The 20,092-nt window shown below is 43.8% G+C and overlaps 1 protein-coding gene and 1 long non-coding RNA gene across 2 annotated transcripts in view; one reads left to right on the top strand and one right to left on the bottom strand.

Moving 5' to 3' along the window:
* ELF5 (E74 like ETS transcription factor 5) overlaps positions 1-20,092 on the top strand; it is a 145,892-nt gene that overhangs the window by 86,447 nt on the left and 39,353 nt on the right. The window lies entirely within an intron of this gene.
* On the bottom strand, positions 15,486-16,323 carry LOC142660425 (uncharacterized). The gene is made up of 3 exons (XR_012850480.1): positions 16,232-16,323; positions 15,908-15,959; positions 15,486-15,820 (listed from the first exon to the last, which is right to left on the bottom strand). It is a non-coding gene; the product is annotated as an uncharacterized LOC142660425 (long non-coding RNA).

The following is a 20,092-nucleotide window of genomic DNA, read 5'->3' as shown; positions in this document are numbered from 1 at the left end:
GCATCCGATAATCCAGAATTCTGATAATCTGGCAACTATTTAGAGCACTTAACTGCATAATAATCTTGAATTTCACAAGATCATTACCAGAAGACTAAAGACCATTTTACACGGGCCAATGATCATGCAAACAAGCGTTCATATGAACGCTTGTTCCCGATCATTGCCGTGTTTAAACAGGGCAACGATCAGCCGATGAACGAGCAAATGCTCATTCATCGGCTGATCGTATCGTTCATGCAGCTTAAAATTTTATCTTTGTTGGAGGCACATCTACCTGTGTAATCAGGGAGATGTGGTGCCGACATGATGGAAATGTATGGGGACGAGCAATTGCTCGTGAAAGGCGCAAACTAGCACCGATCAACGAGCAGTCTCGTTGATCGGCACTCGTTTTTACGGCCAAAATTCACCGGTGTTAAAAGGACCCTTAGCAATAAGAACCAATTAGGATATTCCTCTGTTTTAGATCTCATGCACACAGCCATATGTGTACAAGTATATAGACCCTTACTGTACCTCTGTTTGCCTCCGATTTTATACCTGGTGTCTTCCATCAGCCTCCTAGTGTACAGAGATATTCCCGGCCCGGGAAGCATTGCTTCTAGGGGAAAATATCTCCATATGTACAGGCCCAAGAGACCCTATACAGTAGCACACAGAGGACATCCGGCCTCAATTCCCTGCTGTACAGGCTCCGTGCACAGGTCTCGGCCATGTGCATGAGCCCTAAAGGTGATAGTGGCATACATTTTATTTCGGACCGTCTTCCTCAACTTTCTATTCTTACAAATACATTTTCTACACTAATCTATGATCATCCAATAATCCGGAATATTTGTTAATCCAGCACCCATCTGACCCCGTTAAAATGTATTTCCACCTAAATTTAGAAAAATCACCAGTAAATGTAGGTCCTTGATCCCTCACGTTATTTATTGTCACTAGATATTTATATTTTGTGCTACCCATTTCATAGGACAAATTATTGCTGTAAATGCACTCCAGCCATAAAGTGAAGAGGGTTTTATAAGAGAATAGTGGCCTTGTCCACAGCAACCAATCACAGAGCAGCTTTCATTTATCCAAGGCCATTAAAGAAACTAAAGCTGCTGTAATGTCGGGGTAGGGAGACAGACAGGTGAGCCCTAATCTACCCGCCACTCAGTCCCTGCCTACTTGCACGGCACGTTCTAGGCGACGGCGTACAACTGGGCGACGGTCCCTACGCTCAATAAGTGCACGACAGACTAACAGACAAATGTACACAGAAGCTAAGGGAAATGGGGCAGTTGCCCACGGCAACACCGTGAGCAACAAGAGTAGTGAACGAGCCGAGTCAAACCAGGAGTGTACGAGGTACCAAACGCAGAGCAGGAGCGTAGTCAGTAAAGCCAGGGTCAATTTTAAGCAGAGGTCAGTAGTATTAGCAGGAACAGCAGAGCCAGGAAACCAGACAGAATCACAGGCAAAGGAAGAGCAGGAAATGAAGGTATAAATAGGCCGAGGGCGGGAGCTAGAACCGTCTGGCCAGGCTGTGATAGGTTCTCCCACTCCTCGGCCTACCAGCCTGAGTGGTAGCAGATCGAGTCACTCTATCAGACCTAGGAGCAGATGCAGACTGATTAACCACGGGCGTCGACACAGAAGCTGTGTCTCGCAGATACTTTACAGCTGCACTGTGATTGGTTGCTATGCGCAGCAAGGCCTGTTTTACAGTTGTGATAAATGAGGCCTACATTATAACCTTAGAAAACATCCATTAGTTATAGGTGTTGTCCCACTCTGGCAGACCCAGCCAGTCCTTTCATTAATTGGACGGCCATTAATTTGAAAGGCAATTCTGTAATTCTTTATTTCGCTTGCAGCGTCCACTGAGTGGGCAGACGTGGCTAACCGCTGATCTCCGGGCTTTAGAGATGGACCCACCGGCTTCACTTTCAAAAGAGGTTGTCTTGGTGAGACAATCCCTTTAATGCCATGTTTGCCTACTTATAAGAATCCATTGGATTTTTTTTGTTTTTTTTTATTTTTATATATGTAAACCTGCCCACAGATATAGGATGCACCCCAATCACTCCAACCAGCCAAAGTGCTTTCTTTAACTGTGCGATCATTGCAGAGGTAACCCAATGCCGCCATAGTGCCCTACTAAAGAGTGCCCCACACAAATAGTGTCAGCAAACTGCCCCCATAAACCAAAGTGCCAGTAAGGTGCCCTACATTGCCCACTGATAATTTAGTGTCAGCAGGGTACCCCAAACAATACCGGCATAGTGCTTCACTTTACACAGTCATAAAATTAAATTATAAAATTCCAGCTGTCTGTAGCCACCTCAAGGGGGAGCTCACTGCATACATATCAATACAGCTCCCATTGAACTCAATGAGGGCAATATAAATATATAGGCAGCAAGCCCCCCCCCCCCCCCCTAGAAGCGCCTGCAGTCTTTTACCATAAGCGTGCGAGTTTTCTCATAGTTCAGGAGACTCTTGGGCAGTCCAAGAGGGTAGACAAATATGCTTAAATGGGTTGTCCACGACGTGAGAACTGACCTATCCACAGGATAGGTCATCAGTATATGATCGGTGCGGGTCATCACTCGGACCCTGCACCGATCAGCTGCTACGGCTGCCTCCGAGCGCCGGATGTTTTGAACGGTATGCAGTAGTTGGAGCCGGAAGTAAATGGCTCCGACCACTGCATACCGGACGTTCTGCAGAACTGCAGCTCTGCCGCTATTCCGTGACCTGAACCATCTGCTTCCTGCATGGATGTCCAGTGACAGGAAGCAGCTGAAAAGTGCGGGGTCCGGATGTTGGACCCCCACCGATCATATTCTGATGACCTACCCGGTGGATAGGTCATCAGTAATCAGTTGTCCGGTCGTGGACATCCCCTTTAATTCCACTCGCAGGAATATGCTCCCATATAGTGCAGCCAAAATGCTATGTGAAACCAGATAAAACCAGTACCGGATAAATTTTCAATTCCTTTATAATCTTTGTTGGCCTCTTCGTAGGGAATACCATCCCTGTAGACCATTTTTCAATGCAATTTTGGGTGGTTGCCTCAAAGAGGTTTTACAATAATTAAAATAGTCAATCATTAGGGCTCTTCCACATGGGTTGGATTTGCTGCGAAAGTTCCTCAGCAAATCAGACCCAGAAACAGTTGGGATCATGCCTGGTTATCCGTATATTGGAACATTGGACATTCCTCAACGTCTAGGACCACATGTCCCTACATAACTTGGAAATGTAATATCACAACAGTGGGAAATCCAATGTTTTCCCATCTCTGCGATAATTGAACTGAACATATACAGTAATGCTTTGCTACGTAGGAAAATATATTTGTGCAATGAAGACATATGACTATGTAGCAGAGCTGAGTCTGTCATGTAGCTGTCTGTGACCATGCAATTTTTGCATCATGACACAACTCCTTTCAATATCACATTGTGTTTCTTGTGGTTTCGCTACTGCATTACCTTAAAAAGGAAAACCACTTCTGATACTCCCACCTCCTCCCCCAAGATGATTGCAGGGGATGCCACATCTTACAACCGACATCAGCAGTAATTATAGAGGGAGTCACAATTGACACCTCCTAGTCCTTCATTTTCAGACAAAACGCAGCTCTAATACTGAGGTTCCAAGCAAGATACCCCTTAAATAAATGTAAAACTTAATTTAGGATGTTCTGATTATGACGTAAAAAACAAATATGGCAAAAATGAATTTTTTGTTAACATTTTTTTTTTTTTTAAATGAAAACATTCACTTTTATGTACTGAATGATACCAAAAAGCACAAACCCTTTAAGTTAGTTTTTTTTCTCATTTATACTATACACTATTTTAAAATAAAATAAATGTTCACAAATTGTAAAGATAATATATTTAAAATAGTTTACATTTTTTGGGGTTTTTCTTATTTATGTGATAACAAAACATAATTTGGCTGATTTATCAACCGTTTTTTTGGGAGTTAAAAATCCCTCAAGCGCATGCACTATATCGATATACTATGTATGGCATCCGGCCGCCAATTATTGCATGTATTCTTCATGGCCGACAATTTTGTGTTTTCAGGAAGGGGGGGGGGGGTTGTGGCTGAATTTGTTGGAACTGTGCACCAATGGCGTGAAACACTTTACAGAGAATTGTCAGCCGGCCAACACCGGGTCACACACGTTGTGCTATATGTGCCGACGAAATGTCAACAACTTTTTAAAAATGTCCCCTGGATTGTATGGTCGTGAATGCAATATAGTGTCAGTCAGTTTAAGGGATTTTCCAGTTTGCATGTTCATCAGGGAAACCACTACTTCAACCATTAATTTCATTAAGCGCTGTGTTCCTCCAGAGCTGCGTGCCAAACGTCTCATGGTTTACAGCTCTAGTCAATAGAGTAGAATGGCCATTAATGAATCGGCTTAATAGGGCACATGAGGCTTTCCGAACCAGACGATCCTTATGACCTCCGTGGGGTTATGGCAGTCTCTGAAGATACTTGGGGCACCATGCGGCACAGGTGAAGGATACAGATACAATTGATACCCAAGGAACAGGGCAAAAGATCCAGTGCATGTGTGCCAGGAGGGGCACCAATCAGACTCTGTATTGGCCAGGGAATTTAGATCCAGGGCTAGGCCAGTGAATTGACTCTTTGACCTGGGTGAAGGAAAGCTCAGCTATGTCTCTGCCTATCACAGAATTACATCTTCATTTATTAAACCTTCATTTACCAATGGTTCTCTAGTTGATGTGGAACCACAAGTCCCAGTGATCTCTTCCAAATTTGGAAAAACTAGGATATCACTATGACAGAAGTTGTAATAAATATTTTGTACAGATACAGCAGAGCTGAGTTTGTCATGTGCAGCGGTGTTCTGCTTGTCATTTCACAATATAATATCATGAGGTGTTATCTGTGGTTTTGAATAGAACGGCAGGTAAACTTTTTGCAATATGTTAACTCAGACAGCTAGAACCAGCCACAAAGGATGTACCCAAAGGTTTAAATTACCCATTCAGCCCAGCTACGTGCGCATGTGTTTGTGTGTATATGTATTTGTGTATATGTATTTTTGTGTGTTTGTGTGTGTGTGTGTGTGTGTGTGTGTGTGTATATATATACATATGTATGTGTGTGTGTGTGTGTGTGTGTGTGTGTATATATATACATATGTATGTGTGTGTGTGTGTATATATATATACATATGTATGTGTGTGTGTGTATGTGTATATATATATATAATATATATATATATATATATACTATGTAGTAGTGCCGAGTTTGGCACAACTCATAGTAATATATCAATGTGTTATATGTGGCTTCACACTGGACAGCAGGGTACCCAAAATTCAGAAAGTTACCATGATGCACAGAAAATGCATCCCCAATCTTAAATTGCAAACTCAACTTTGCTACTTCTGTGTTTGTATACATATGTAGCAGTATTAGCTTTGGCATAATTCATGGTAATATCACAATGCGTTATCTTTAACACCAGAATGCAGGTAAACTTACTGCATTATTGTAACTCACCATGTTATCAGCAGCGCTTACACCACACTGCAGTCCCAATAATGTGACAGAATCAGCTCTGCTACATCTCCATATCATAGATGGCTCCGTTTCTAGATTATTACATTTGAAGGGTGGCAAAGAGAAGGACTTACCTGCCCGCAGGTATGTTTTGAGTGTCATCCACAGATAGCCCAGGCGCTGCTACACCTGTCACAGGTGGGAGATAAGCGCAGATAAAATAGCACCACACACACACGCACACGCACACACTAAAACACAGACACAGTTTGCATTGTTAAATATTTGTGCCAGACACGCAGCAGCGAGGATTAATCAGCCAATCAGGGTTTTTCCCAGTGTCACTTCCTTTTATATATCACTCGGTCACAGCAGAATAAAATACAATCACAACCATTTAGATTTGGCACCTGAAAGTGACACAAACAGGTTCAACTGGTGTCTGCGTAAAGTAACTGTGCAGAAGGGGGGGGCGAGGGAGGGTGCACAACTTTCTGGTAAACTTTTTAGTCACTCCCTTTTAAAAGATCTTTTTATGTACAGAGTTTCAGGACGCTGGTCCGCATCTGGCAGGTGAGGGGACCTGTAACAGATTTTGCATTGAGTCCCAGGAACTATAACTTACACCTCTGCCTATGGGGCAGATTTATTAAAGGATAACTAAACTTTCAGAAAACTCATAATGACATGTCAGAAGTCTTGATGGGTGGGGTGTGAGCACCCCCAATCGCTAAAACGAAGCTGCAGAAGTGCTTGGGTGAGCGCTTAGCCACTTAATTTGTGATTGGCCTTTCTCAGAAGGCCGAGCAGTTGGTGTACGGGATCAATAAAAAGTCTGAGCCCGTAGACCAACTGCTCGGCCTTCCGAGAAAAGGCAATCAAAAAACAAGCGGCTCAGCGCTCACCCGAGCACTTCTGCTGCTTCGTTTAAGCGATCGGTGGGGGTCTCCGTGCTCACAATGCCAACGATCAAAACTTCTTACATGTCACTATGACATATCAGAAGTTTTCTGAAAGTTTAGTTACCCTTTAAAGAGGCTCTGTGACCACATTATAAGTGGCCTATCTTGTACATGATGTGATCGGCGCTGTAATGTAGATTACAGCAGTGTTTATTTAGAAAAACAATCATTTTTGACGGAGTTAAGACCTATTTTATATTTATGCTAATGACTTTCTTAATGGACAACTGGGCGTGTTCTACTTTTTGACCAAGTGGGCGTTGTGGACAGAAGTGTATGACGCTTACCAATCAGTGACCAATCAGCGTCATACACCTCTCTCCATTCTTTTACACAGCCCATAGTGATCTTACTAGATCACTATGTGCAGCCACATACACACACACTAACATTACTCAAGTGTCCTGACAGCAAATATACATAACCTCCAGCCAGGACGTGATGTGTATTCACAATCCTGACACTTCAGTAACATTTGTGTGAGATTTACAGCAAGGCAAGCGTAATCTTCGCTTTCATATACTCTACTGATGTGAACATTGAGGTCTCCTTTGTATATGTCCTATGCAGGTAGATCCGAATACAGCAGCAGCACTCCTACATCTCTACCCCACGGTGGGTAAGAACATAGCTGCAGACATCCCAGTCTACAAGTGTGAAGATCCTTTTTACATGGACTTACATATGTTTACTGTTGAAATATCGTGACGTGACAAAAATAATAATTTCTCTTTAAGTCTTGTTGTGTATGAAGTTGACGTCTAGTGAAACAATCGTACTGTTTTGTCAGCACCAAGCATTGAACATTTAGGTCATCCAGAGGGAGGTGCCCTGACTAAGAGGAGTGTTCTTATTGTCAATGCTACGAAAACCTGAGACAAATATGTACACGATATCTGGTGTCCGATGAGACGTGCAGTATCCAAGGTAGATCAGAAATAACAGCTTCACCCCTATATCACCTGTAAGTAATGCTGGCACTGCCAATATCCCATGTCACCCTATGTCATAACCTGACACTGCAGATGTATACCGAAGAGCCCTGCCCCTGTGCAAACAAATCATTTACCGTGATAACACTCAATGGAGAATTTACTGGAAGCAAAAATTTATGAGGCTCAACAAAGGCAGCAACATCTCTGCAAGCCTCAATGGGCACGCCAGATGGAAATCCAGATCCCTGGTAACATTTAACTTGGCCACAATGCGCTGATGAGGTGGTTCATGCACTTGAAGTTCTTCTTCGAGATCTGGGTTATCAGCGCAAGGAGGAACATTGTCTTACGAGGCTTTCTTCCACACTGGGAGGGTACCTAGCAGGGTCGGACTGACCCACCAGAATACCAGAGGATCCTCTGGTGGGCCCAGACTCTGACCCAATAATGGGTCCTGGTAGGTCTAGCAGAAAACAACCCCATTTGGAGCGGACTTGCCACTAGGGTCTATTTCTTAAGGGTGATTCACAAATAACCTATTAGATCTTATTGACGATATGTCCTATGAGTACAATGATAACAGCAAGTTATTCTGTAGAGATGGAGGGTGGGCCATCAGTTTTATTTCCTCTGGTTGGCCCAACTGACCCCAGTCCGACGTGGGTACCTAGAGGAGAGGGAGAACCATGGCAGATATGAACATAGGTCTTCCCATCCTGACTGGTTCATGCCATCATACTTACATCTAAAGGTCATGTTCTTCTTCGTCCATGCTCCACCATCATGCTAAGGAGGGTTCGTAGGACATCAGGCTGGTTCTTATCGTTCTTGTTAGCAACCTTGTAGTGGTCTAGATCAAGGGAGCCCTGTACAGGTTCACACTGCCCATTTCAGCTGCATGGGCTCTGTGTAGGTACATCCTTAATTCCAGGTCATTAGATTCAATGGACTTAAACACCAATGAGGTTTTACTTGACCTGATTAAGCTCTAACGTGACTTTCTCCTACTGGGGCAGAGCTTGGGGGAGAGTAGAGCGTTAAATGGCTGGTGCTGTATAGTAGGTCTGTCTCTGGCTACAAGGCTCTTCAACTGGCATTGTCTGTGGGATCTATGGCTGGCTCTATTACAGGAGCACTTTAGATGACTTGTTTATAAGGCAATGGGGTTGATAGTGCTATGGAGGCACTACGGCTTGCAACGTTAAGAGGTCACGGACTATGGTTGGCAATGTTATGTGGGCACTCAGTGTGACTGGCAAATGTGCACATATCTATGTGGGTGCATGAACCCATTAAACCCTCCCAGACAACATTTTGCATATTTACCTGGAAGTATATACAATATATATGTTAGGGATCTGCCAGGTACTTCATCTAGCTATACTCCTGGGATTAATCAATCCACACCTGAGGCCAGACCTGCTCGACTGACACCATCTCCCACCAACCAGGGTGGCAGGCTCAGGAGTGGGAGAGCCTATCGCGGCCTGGTCTCTCGGAGTTAGCTCCGCCCCCTGCCCTTTATTACCTGCCCTGTGCTCTCCCTCAGTGCTTGTAATTCTTTTGGATTCCTGGCCCCACTGCTGCTTGCTCCAGCCTGCTTCTGCCGTGCTTCTGCCTTGCTGCAGTTCTGCTTGACCTGCTTGCTTGCCCTGGCTTGCTTCTGTCTCCGTGCCTGCTCGGGTGTACTCACTTCGTCCTGGTCCTGACTGTTCGTTCGCCGCCCCGTTTCCTCGTGGCGTTCCGTGGCTACTGCCCCTTCCCTTGCGTGTTCCCTGTTTGTCTTCCTGTGCACTTAGCCAGCGTAGGGACCGCCGCCCAGTTGTACCTCGTCGCCTAGGGCGGGTCGTTGCAAGTAGGCAGGGACAGGGCGGTGGGTAGATTAGGGCTCACTTTGCCTTCACCTCCTTCCTGCCATTACAATATACATTCCCACATTAATGAAAGGGGATGTCTGCCTTAGACAGCCCTGGCTTACCTGATAGGACATGTGAATGTGATGGAGAGGTGTTCCTCAAGACCCCCATCTGTTACCCAGAGCAAAAAGCAGCTACCAAGTGTGTCTCTCGCTCTGGAGGACCTGTCCTGTATTACACAGACAGCTTATTGACTGTAATAGACACTGTGTAATACTTAATTTCCCATGTGGTGGCGCTGCAGGGAAAATGAACACTTACTGCCTAGCAGCAGGACCCTTTGTGATCAGCTTATCAGGAGACCCATCCAACTAAAATTGTCCAAAGAGGATAACTCCTTTAAGACTCAACATGTGGATTTGGGCGACAACATCCCAGAGTGGAGTAATATAACCAGATCACATTTTCTGCTATAAAACCAAATACTGCAAAATGAATGAGTTAAATGACAAATTAATTAACAATATTAACTCGATTGGGTATTCTGCTATTAGATGGTAACAGTACAGCCTGAGGCCACTTAAAGATATCCAATGGAGTAATAAAACAAGAGACTATAAAACCAAACTAGGTCAGTGAGAACAAACTTATGAGCCGTGACTCACGCAGGTCTCAGAATTTAAGGTGTTCATGTAAGTTATCAAATTAATACGTATGACATAATATACATGACATCGTCAGAGCCAAATGAACTCCAGGCAGGGGCAAGTGTTTAGGTGCCCCTCATTTGGATCTTCATCTACCTGTCTCATCAATGTTATCTATTTCCTATTAAAATCCCAACAATCCATTTTATTGTCTTAAAGGGATTGTCTGGTTTTAAAATAGTTTATTCTAGAATTTTATTATTTATAAAAGGGGGTGCTCCACTTATGTCCCTCTTTTATTAACCAGAGCAGCGAGCGGATACAAAGAGTGTCTCTGACTCTGGAGGACCTGATATATACAGAAAAATTATTGATTTCAATGGGCACAGTGTAATACTTCATTTCCCCTGTGGAGGAGCTGCTGGGAATTCTACCACATATTACAACTGTGATCAGAATAACATTGAGAGAGTTTTCTAACAAAAAAAGATGGTCCGTAGTGATCAACCCCTTTAAAGGGAAGATTTACATTTAAGCATCATCCCCCTTTGGTCACCTTCTGACCATGGTAGGGATCCATGATGTTGGAACCCTTACCAATGGCCAGAACAAAATGGCAGTGCCAATTAGTAACCCCTTGGGACTTTCAATTTGGCAATGTTCAAGCTCAAGCCTTCTGATATGTTCTATATACAATGTTTCTATGTCAAGTCAGAAGATAATTAATGTGGATACGTTATATTTGTTGAAGAGCAATATCACCACGTATCCAGGTAATGCCACCGTAGCCCATGTATCCCGTGTTTCTAAGGCAATGGTTCGCCACCTGTGGAATTTTACTTGTGAACTACAACTCCCAGCACTTCTCAGATGATTGAGTTCTAGTTTCCCAACAAATGGAGAGCCCTAGGTTTCGGACTAGTCTTCTAGATCAAACCAATAGGTGGCTGCCCTTGGACCACTTATACCCACATGGTGTGGGCATCAGTCTTGGGTGCCTTCTAGATAAGAAGCTACTGTGTGTGTGTGTGTGTGTGTGTGTGTGTGTGTGTGTGTGTGTGTGTGTGTGTGTGTAAGTGATACCATAGCAAAGACCAAAATGCCCCATTTTTACCAATATAGTGCCAGGTTTTACCCCGCAGGTCACAAGATCCCGGTGTTTCTTTTCCCCCTCATGCCCTTTTTGTAGTTTTACTTTAAGAATATTCTATAAAGATCTTCCGGAGAGGTTTTCTTTTCATCCTGTATTTACTTCCCTTTTATTATTCGACTCCTGGTAAATATACTTCTATCGTTTTTCCATATTGTCGGCCAGATAGGAACAATAATTTAGGAGCAAATTGCAGAAGTATTTACACAGATTTATACAGATGCAGCTGGTTGAGTAGACTTTGTTGTTGCCACTTTATGTGGCATCACAAGGATGTGTCCAGCCATGTTTTCATATTTTCTATGTAGCAAGCTAGATGGGCACAGTCGTAGCTAGGCTCTCCTTCTACTGGGGCAAAGCTCCAGTTTTCTTCCCTAGCCCTGTAGGTAAATGCCCTAGTCAAGGAAGTGTGGGTTATTGTCACCCCCAGCTTGCCCGGCACCCAACATTTAGGGCACATGCGCACCTAGTTATGCCCATGTTGAAGACACAGATTATTCTGATTCTGAAAGCAACCAAACAAGGCTCTTTTTCTCTCACTGATCTTAAATAACATCACATCCAGAACTCCAGTCACAGTTCTCCTGCCTGTCATTGCAAACAGACTGCATTTTCCTGCTAAACATGAGATCCCATAATGCTCACAGGGAACCAGCAGAATTCTGAATGCAGCTCTGGATGTAAGATGCCCATATAGAGCAGGTGCTCTTCAGCTCTCCAGTAGTCCTTGTGAAAAGGACATGTGGGTGGCACTAGAGACTGTCAGCAGTCTGAATGACCGTGCTATCCTCCACTCAGTAGTGCTGAGCATTTTAACTTCAGTGCCCGTTGACTCATAGGCAACATACAGACGCCGCACTTTCTTAGGACAGTGATACAGAGCTTGAAATTATACGCAGAATACCCATTATGGGTGTATTATATCTCTGTACAAGTCCAGAGCGGTAATATGGCACCCCTAGAAGTCTATAGATCCCTACTGTGTCATGTTCTATTGGATGCTGGATTACCGAGGTGATCTCCCTTATGAACATTGCTTATACGGGATAATGTCTCCGTAATATGGTCAAGGATACCCATGCAAACACTGGGAGAACATACAAATTTGACAGGTTGCAGGGGTTTCGGTACATTTTTTTTAGGGATCATAAAGAAATAAATAAATTATAATCTGTTGATGATTATATGTCCGGTATTATTCCTTGTCATAGGCCTAACATACTAGGGCACCTCAAGAGGTCGCTGTCCTTCCGTACATCCTCTACATCCCCCCCCAAGCTGCAACTCTACCTCCTCTGTTAATTCCCCCACCCTGGAGATGTCCCTGTCTTTTTATTGCATCTACATTGTATATTTTGTATCATTTCCTCTCTTTTTACCAAGTCAAACAGCGCCACCTAGTGTAGAGCAAGGAAACTACAACAAACTTCTAAAGTCAGAAAAGATGAGCGCTGATATCATATGAAATATTTTATTTATTTTTCAAGATTTTAAAACTTTTTAACGTAAAAGATGAACACAAAGCAAGTTAATACAGCAATTCAATGCACGGATCAGACTCCCCAAAGTCCTTGGGCTCCTCATTAATCTTACCACCCTAGCCTCCCATATTAGTGATGTTATTACTACTGGCATGGCATAATCTTCCCACAAAATCTGTTCCTGTCATAATCTGAGGGGCAACGCATGAGCAGATTAAGGGCTTGTCCACACACAACGGAATTTCTGCAGCAATTCCGTTGAAAGTCAAAAGCTTTCCGCTGCGGCAAAAACGCACCAATTCCTGCAGTTTTTACTGCAGAAAATGGTGCGTATTTTGCTGCGTTTTTCTCACTGATGGGAGATGGAGACGTCTCCTCTGAAAAACGCAGCATTTCTGCCCACTTTCCATAGCAGGAATTGACATGCTGCGGTACGAAACATACGCACCGCAGGTCAATTTCGGCTCGGAGATTTTACACAGCGTGTGGATGAGATTTGTTAAATCTCACCCATTATTCTGCTACTGTATTCTGCTGCGTTTTTTCCGGCCGAAAATGCCGGCTGGAAATATATAACTATAACTGTGTGATATGTGCAGGTCCCACCTCTGAGACCCGGATCTATGTGAAGAACGGTTGTCCAAGGTGAGCGGTTTCCATAACTCTCATAGAACTGAATGTAGAGCGCTGCGCAAATGTGTGGCCAACTCCATCATTCTGTGTCCGGATATTTCGGTATATATTGGTTTTGTGATCTCTGCAGTCGGTTTATATCACATTACTTAACCACTGCAATGGAGAACCAAAATGCTGGACGACAGGGACTAAAATTATAATAATAATAATAAGGCCTAGTTCACACTGAGTTTTTTGCCATCAGAAAAAAAGGAATTTTGAGGCAGATTTTGACCTGCCTGTGCTTTTTGGCCACGTGTTTTGCAGTGTTTTTCACCAGCGGCCACTGAAGCGGATGCAAGGAACAAGGGCGAAGAATGCTCGGAAACCAGCGCCGTGGGGTTTTTCTGCCTCCCATTGATTTTCAATGGGAGGTCAGAGGCGGAACCGCAGCAAGAAAGGACAAGCCTCCCGGGGGGAAAACGCCTCTGCCTCCCATTGGAATAAATTTAGGGGCAATATAGGGCGTTTTTTTGTCGCTAATTCCAACCCTGTTTCCACATCCAAATCGGCGCCGAAAAACTCTGTGTTAACCTGGCACAATAATAATAATAATGATATAATGTATTTCTATATATTTTAATACTTGTATGTTTTTCAGTGTCCCTGTGCGTTTCCATCAGTTTTAAAACTAATATTCTCAGCATCTGCCAGATGTAGTTCTGAAAGTCATAGATTCATAGTCCGGTTGTAGGCCACTGGCATAGCATGTGTTAATAATAGCCAAGAAAAAATATGGTAAAGAATATTCTGACCGTTGAGCCGCTCCCCCCCCCCCCCTCCCTTACCACCTTACATGGACCTTGTATAAATTGTGTGTTTTGTTGAACTAAACCTCCGACCACATCACCACTGCCTAAATAATTACCCCTATAGATTGACCACAGAAACTACCACTAAACACCAGGGACTGATAAGTAACGATGGATTTATTACTTATTTTTTGTATGTCTTGTTATTGTGGTAGGAAACCGGAGAACACGGTGAAAACCCACGTGAACATGCGGAGAACATATTAACTCCATGCAGATGTGGCCCTGGATGGATTGAAACCCAAACCGAGGTGCCCAGCGCTGCAAGGCCACAGCTCTGAACACGGAGCCACCGTGCTGCCCATAAGATCATGATGGAAGATGATCATGTGATGAGGATCCTTGAGGATGGTGATTAGATCTTGATCACTGAGGATGAGGACGATGAATTGAATGAGGAGGAAGATGTTGATGATGATAATATCTGCTGTGAGAAGAAGCAATATAAGAAGTTTAATGTCGATTCTGAGAACAAGAGAAAATATTCATGACATATCAACCATGAACTCACCGTTGCTCCCAGAATTCTCATCTTTCTGGGTGGAATATTGGACTGGAGAGCCGTTCTTGCTTGATGTTGTAGCGGTCTCCATCTGTCGCTGGTATATGGGAAGCCCCAGAAGATCTTCTGGCCTTCAGATGTTATGGAAGGCTTCTGAGCTTCTCTTTGTGACAGGACATGTCCCACAGGAATGGAGTAACTGGGATCCATGACTGGTGCCTGCAGGAGAGAGGGAAAATTAAATGAACAATATAATATCTGCAATTCTTTCCATTTGGCATCTGATGAGCACAAAAACATCCCGAGTTATGAACCATCCTCTTCCTATCCAATATCCCACCAAACCCTGATGTCCCTGATACCTACCGATGCCATATAAAATGGAGGTGGTGTTTTTCCAGCTTCTAGTTTCACCCAGCCAACTGGGGCAAAGAACGGATGCTTCCTTATTTTGTTGCCGAATGCCAGGCGGCTCTCTGCATTTTTGGATAGGAGCTGAGGAAAAACGTATAAAATACATAAGAATGAGGACATCAGAAAATAAATAAAATCTCTGAGGCGTCCATCTTCCTTTCAGCTAGTAACCAATGAGTCTATGCTGATCACTGGCGATCTGTGACCTCCTTATATTAAGGTTGGGGAGGAGTCATCAATGTAGTGGACCTGTGTATTATACCCCCTTAGATTCTATAATTCCCCCCCCCCTATAATATACATCTACTCACCTTGTCTATTACGTCCTTTAGATCTGGTGAAAGCTCCTCTGGGTAAACTGGATGGTCATGGAGCACTGACTGCATTAATGTTGGCCAGTCGTTCCCGCTGTAAAAGGGATATTTCCCAGTTGACATTTTGAGAACTCCCAGTGAAAACCAGTCGACAGCTGCATCCTGGCTAAAGACCTGTGAGCCAATCAAAGAAGAGGAAGAGTTATTGTTAAAAAATATAGATAATGGCATTTGGCAGAACACAATGGATTCCGTGTTCTGAGACGTCGTCTATACTTGGTGAATCGTTACCAAGGAAGAGATGAAGTCTTGGAATGTTATTTGGATAATTATAGAATCTGCAGTGATCAGAGAAGGAAAAACTTGGTCCACATCTCAGGGGCCATATATTTTTCAGCTCCGACGCATCCTGAGGCTTTATTATCTACATCCTCGTTGGTCGCACAGGGGCCATAATCTCCTATTTTAATGTGGCCATTGCAGTCCAGAAAGATCTTTTCTGGTGATATGTCCCTAAAGGAAAAATCTAAAATTCAGACAATCAATAGACAGAAAATAAAATTGTGCTTAGGAGAAAGCAGAATACTAGAAGTCCATTACCGGTGAATGATCCCGCGTGCGTGAAGATACTGAAGCCCGCAAGTGATTTCTGCTGCGAGAAATGGGGTGGAAAGAGGGAATAATATGTATAAAGAAATTATATATTTTTTTAAAATAAGGCATCATAGAAATCTCATAATGTTCTCCCAGATGATTCTCCCACAGTTATAGACCCATATATAAGGACCTGTCTATAGAGAAACTACCGGACCTCTTTATAAGTGGGAGCTACATGGGGGGATTGCCATATAATAATCCATCACCCTGCCCCCCGACCAGCAGCTCCACGTAGACCCTCTTACATAAACCCATCGTCAGTCTTACCTGGTGGTGTTAATATCTAATGGGGATCTGGCTGTCATGGAATCGTCCAGGTCCCCTCCACGCAGATACTCCATCACATAACATAAGTAATCCTGTGTGAGAGAACAAAATGTCATAATAAGTGTTTTTTTTTTAAATTTCTGTGTTATTTAATGAAGTTATATACGCTAGGACAATCGCTTACCGATGTCTGGATGGTGGCATATGAGTAGGTTAGGAATGGGCTACCCCCTGCAAGCTCCAGCACTCTTTTTTTCATTAGTTCCTCTTTCTATACGGGTTCTTTTTAGAAGTGGATGCTTTTTTTACCATTTTTACCGCTACCTGCTGTCCACTGGTACGATCTGCGGCCAAAAACACCTAAATGAGATGTAAGCAAGACATATGATAAACTCTATTACAGATCTGATCACCAGCAGAACAATAGAAGAACACAGACTGACTACCTAATAAAAACACACAGACCTTCCCAAAAGAGCCTTGTCCGAGTTTCTTGTGGGAGAGGAAGTTATCCAAGGACAGCGGCTTTGTCACCGTGTGTAGGGGGGTGGATGACTGGACGGTGCGTTCTCCATTAGTGGACGTTGGCTTAGAGGTTGAATCTTGGTTTTCTTGGCTACTTTTCTTGGCGATTATTTTATAAGATAGGCCGAACCTCTCCCCTCTGCCGGCACAGTCTCCATTTTGAGTCCCCTTTTCCTCATCTAGTTTTCTCTTGATGTTATTCATTTCCTCATTGGTTTTTCTGCGTTTCTTTGACGCCAAGGCTTGAGATTTGGCTAAACCCTCTTCTTCGATGTTACACCTCCTCTTGCTACTTGGAGCCTCATCTCTTATCCTCGATCCTCTTCCTTTCCCTTCCATTTCTGAAGGGATTCGAGGCCGCCACATTATGCCCAGCAGATGTATCATTGGGCAGTCTCCTCTTTCTGTTGATGATCTCCCTGATGTTATGAAGATCAATGTCCTCTCTGGTGTTTTGAGGTACACTCGTGCTCAATATAAAATGGTAGACAAAAATTTGCCAAAAAAAATGTCCTATCTCCTCACATAAATTAGTTTTAGTGGTATTTGATATACCAGTCTCAATATATTTCCCCCATTGTGTGCGCACTTAGATAATACATAGCAATAAAGGCTGAGGTGTGTCCCAACTTCTATGTAGGGGAGGAAAGCTCATGAAATCTTAAAGGGGTATGACAACTGATGACCTATCATCAGTATATGATCGGTGGGGTTCCGACGCCCGGACCCCGCACCAATAAGCTGCTTCCATACCGGAAGCAGATGGCTCCGGTCACGGAATAGTGGCCAAGCTGCAGTTCTGCTGAATGGCCGCTATGCAGTGGTTGGAGCCACCTGCTTCTGGCTCCAGCCACTGCATACCCTTCAAAATATCCAGTGCCCGGAGGCAGCCGGAGCAGCTGATCGGTGCGGGGTCTGGGTGTCGGACCCGCACCAGTCATATACTGATGACCTATCCTGTGGATAGGTAATCAGTTGTCAGTTTGTGGACAACCCCTTTGAGTGGGGGGGGGGACATAGAAATCAGATGGCACCATTACTGTAGTAGGATACAGCTGTACTAGGGCTCACCACCGTTTCATGTGCTCCCAGCCCTGATATATTTTGCCCAATTTTGACCAACTGTAATAGATGCAATTATTGAATTCCTATAGATAATATTATGAATTATTGAATTATTCTTCCCGGTATATACCCTATGTACAGATTGCAGATGACATGTTGCTTTTTGTATCATCTTGTTTTAGGGTGTGACCATGTGTTCAGGTTGTAGGTGAGGTTTTGTATCTATGGATCTCGCTTTAGGGTGTTATTTTATGCGTCGCTCTTGTTACAGATGTTTTTATACTAATTGTATATAATGGTGTTCTACCATTTTTGTATAGTTACATATGCATGAGCGTGCACGCTATAGAACCGTGGTTTCCAACTCATGGCTCAGGATGTCAAAGCATGATGGGAATTGTAGTTTTGCTACCGCTGGAGAGCAGCAGGTTAGTCTCCTGCTACAGAGGAAGGCCTGCAGCTGCTACGGGGCCAGTATAGAGGGATCCAGTTACCGCATCTCTCTTCTCCATAGGCGAAGTAAACCTATACAGGACTCCATAGGACCAGGGAGGGTCATGCAACATTCCTCTCCTTGAAGGAGTAAGAGGGGTGAGAACACGACCGGGCCCTTCCTCTACCTTGCACACAAACTATATCATTATTAATATGTTTTCGGTATAGTTCGATGTTTCTGCAGCTCTTCATTTTAGCAGATTTATTTCAAAACAATCACAAGTTTAATAATCACTTCCAAGCGCCCTGTATTTAATGCTATGGTTCAACGTGCCGCTGTTCCAGGAGGCCACAAGTAATTTGTCATGGACTTCCTTCTGGACCAATCTCTAGAACAGGAAGTGGAAATTACATGTAAGCGGCTGCTGATTGGCTGCAACTTGGAGTAGAAGAGTGTGAGCCTAGAGGAAGTAATAGGGGGAACTGTATCTAGCTGGTACTTGTATGAAAATAATGGGGTTGGTTGGCACACAATGGCAATAGTTTAGAAGGTCTGGGTCGGTATATGTTCTATGATCTAGTCTGGGGTTCAAATTTATTAGTCTGAGTAAAAGGGGTTGTCCAGGGACATCGATAGGTCATCAGTATAAAAAACAGTCTGTGCCCAGACAACCTCTTTAATGTATGGTTCTGGGCCTTGGTGTCTAAGTTTGTGTTTTCTATAGAGGCTGGAAATGGCTGCAGAAGCGACAGGCAAATATGTCTCATCAGGAGAATTCGCCATAACGGTCTGCGTTAGATGGAGAAGAAAAGAAAACGACTCCCATCAGAGAAGACATCACCTGTGAGTCACTGTATCTATAGGGGATCTGTACCCTCTTATGACATGTCTGTTGTAGGAAATCCTTGTATTCTACATATCTTTGTGTATCCAGGACTAATAGACAAATGTATGTTACCATTCCCATTGTCAAGAGGAAGTGTGATACTGTCAGCGATGGTTGGAGACTGTCAGCATGTAGGGACACAGCCCTTTGTCAAGGGGAATCGTAACAACCATTGTGGAAGGGGGGCCCAAGTTTGGGAAACAGCCCCGGGCCTATGGTCTACTTAATCTGCCACTGGATAGCACTGTGGCTGGCTGGCACTATTACGGTCCACTAAGGCTAAATGGAACTATATTGGAGCACTATGGAAGGCACTGTTATGGGGGCTCTGTGACTGGATGGCTCTGTTATGAGGACTTTGCGACTGTCTGGCACTGTTATGGGGCTCTGACTTGCTGGCACTGTTATGTGGCTCTGTGACTTGCTGGCACTGTTATGGAGCCCTGTGACTTGCTGGCACTGTTATGGGAGCTCTGTGACTGGCTGGCACTGTTATGGTGCACTGAACATCTGAAGTAGGGACAGCTACAACATTTGATGTTGTGCACACAGCTCGACATATTCTTATCCTTCCCCTCAGTTTCCTGATTACGACAGACAGACCTGCCCAGTCCGCACCTCTCGGTGAGCTCTAAGTGCACAATTAATAAGAAATTTGCATTTCTTGTAAGATTGCTAAAAATGTCCCTCGGGCATAGTAATTATATCTCTACCCTGTTCTCGTCAGGTTTGGGAATAGGCGCACACATCTTCATAGAGCTTAATAATAATCAATAGTAACTATAAGTCATTGAGTCGTCCTTGTCATTCAAGTTGTTTATCGTGTACCTAAAGAAGACCTGCAGTTCAGTGCTCCATGCTAAAGAAATAGAGCACTGCAGACTGAATAAGTATATTGAGAAATTGTATATACTGCCGCAGCGGGATACGTCGTAGCCTTCCGACGGAG

This window comes from Rhinoderma darwinii, chromosome 9, assembly GCF_050947455.1.
Source record: "Rhinoderma darwinii isolate aRhiDar2 chromosome 9, aRhiDar2.hap1, whole genome shotgun sequence".
In the NCBI taxonomy this organism is placed as follows: domain Eukaryota; kingdom Metazoa; phylum Chordata; class Amphibia; order Anura; family Rhinodermatidae; genus Rhinoderma; species Rhinoderma darwinii.
This window is presented reverse-complemented; position numbering and strand designations above follow the sequence as displayed.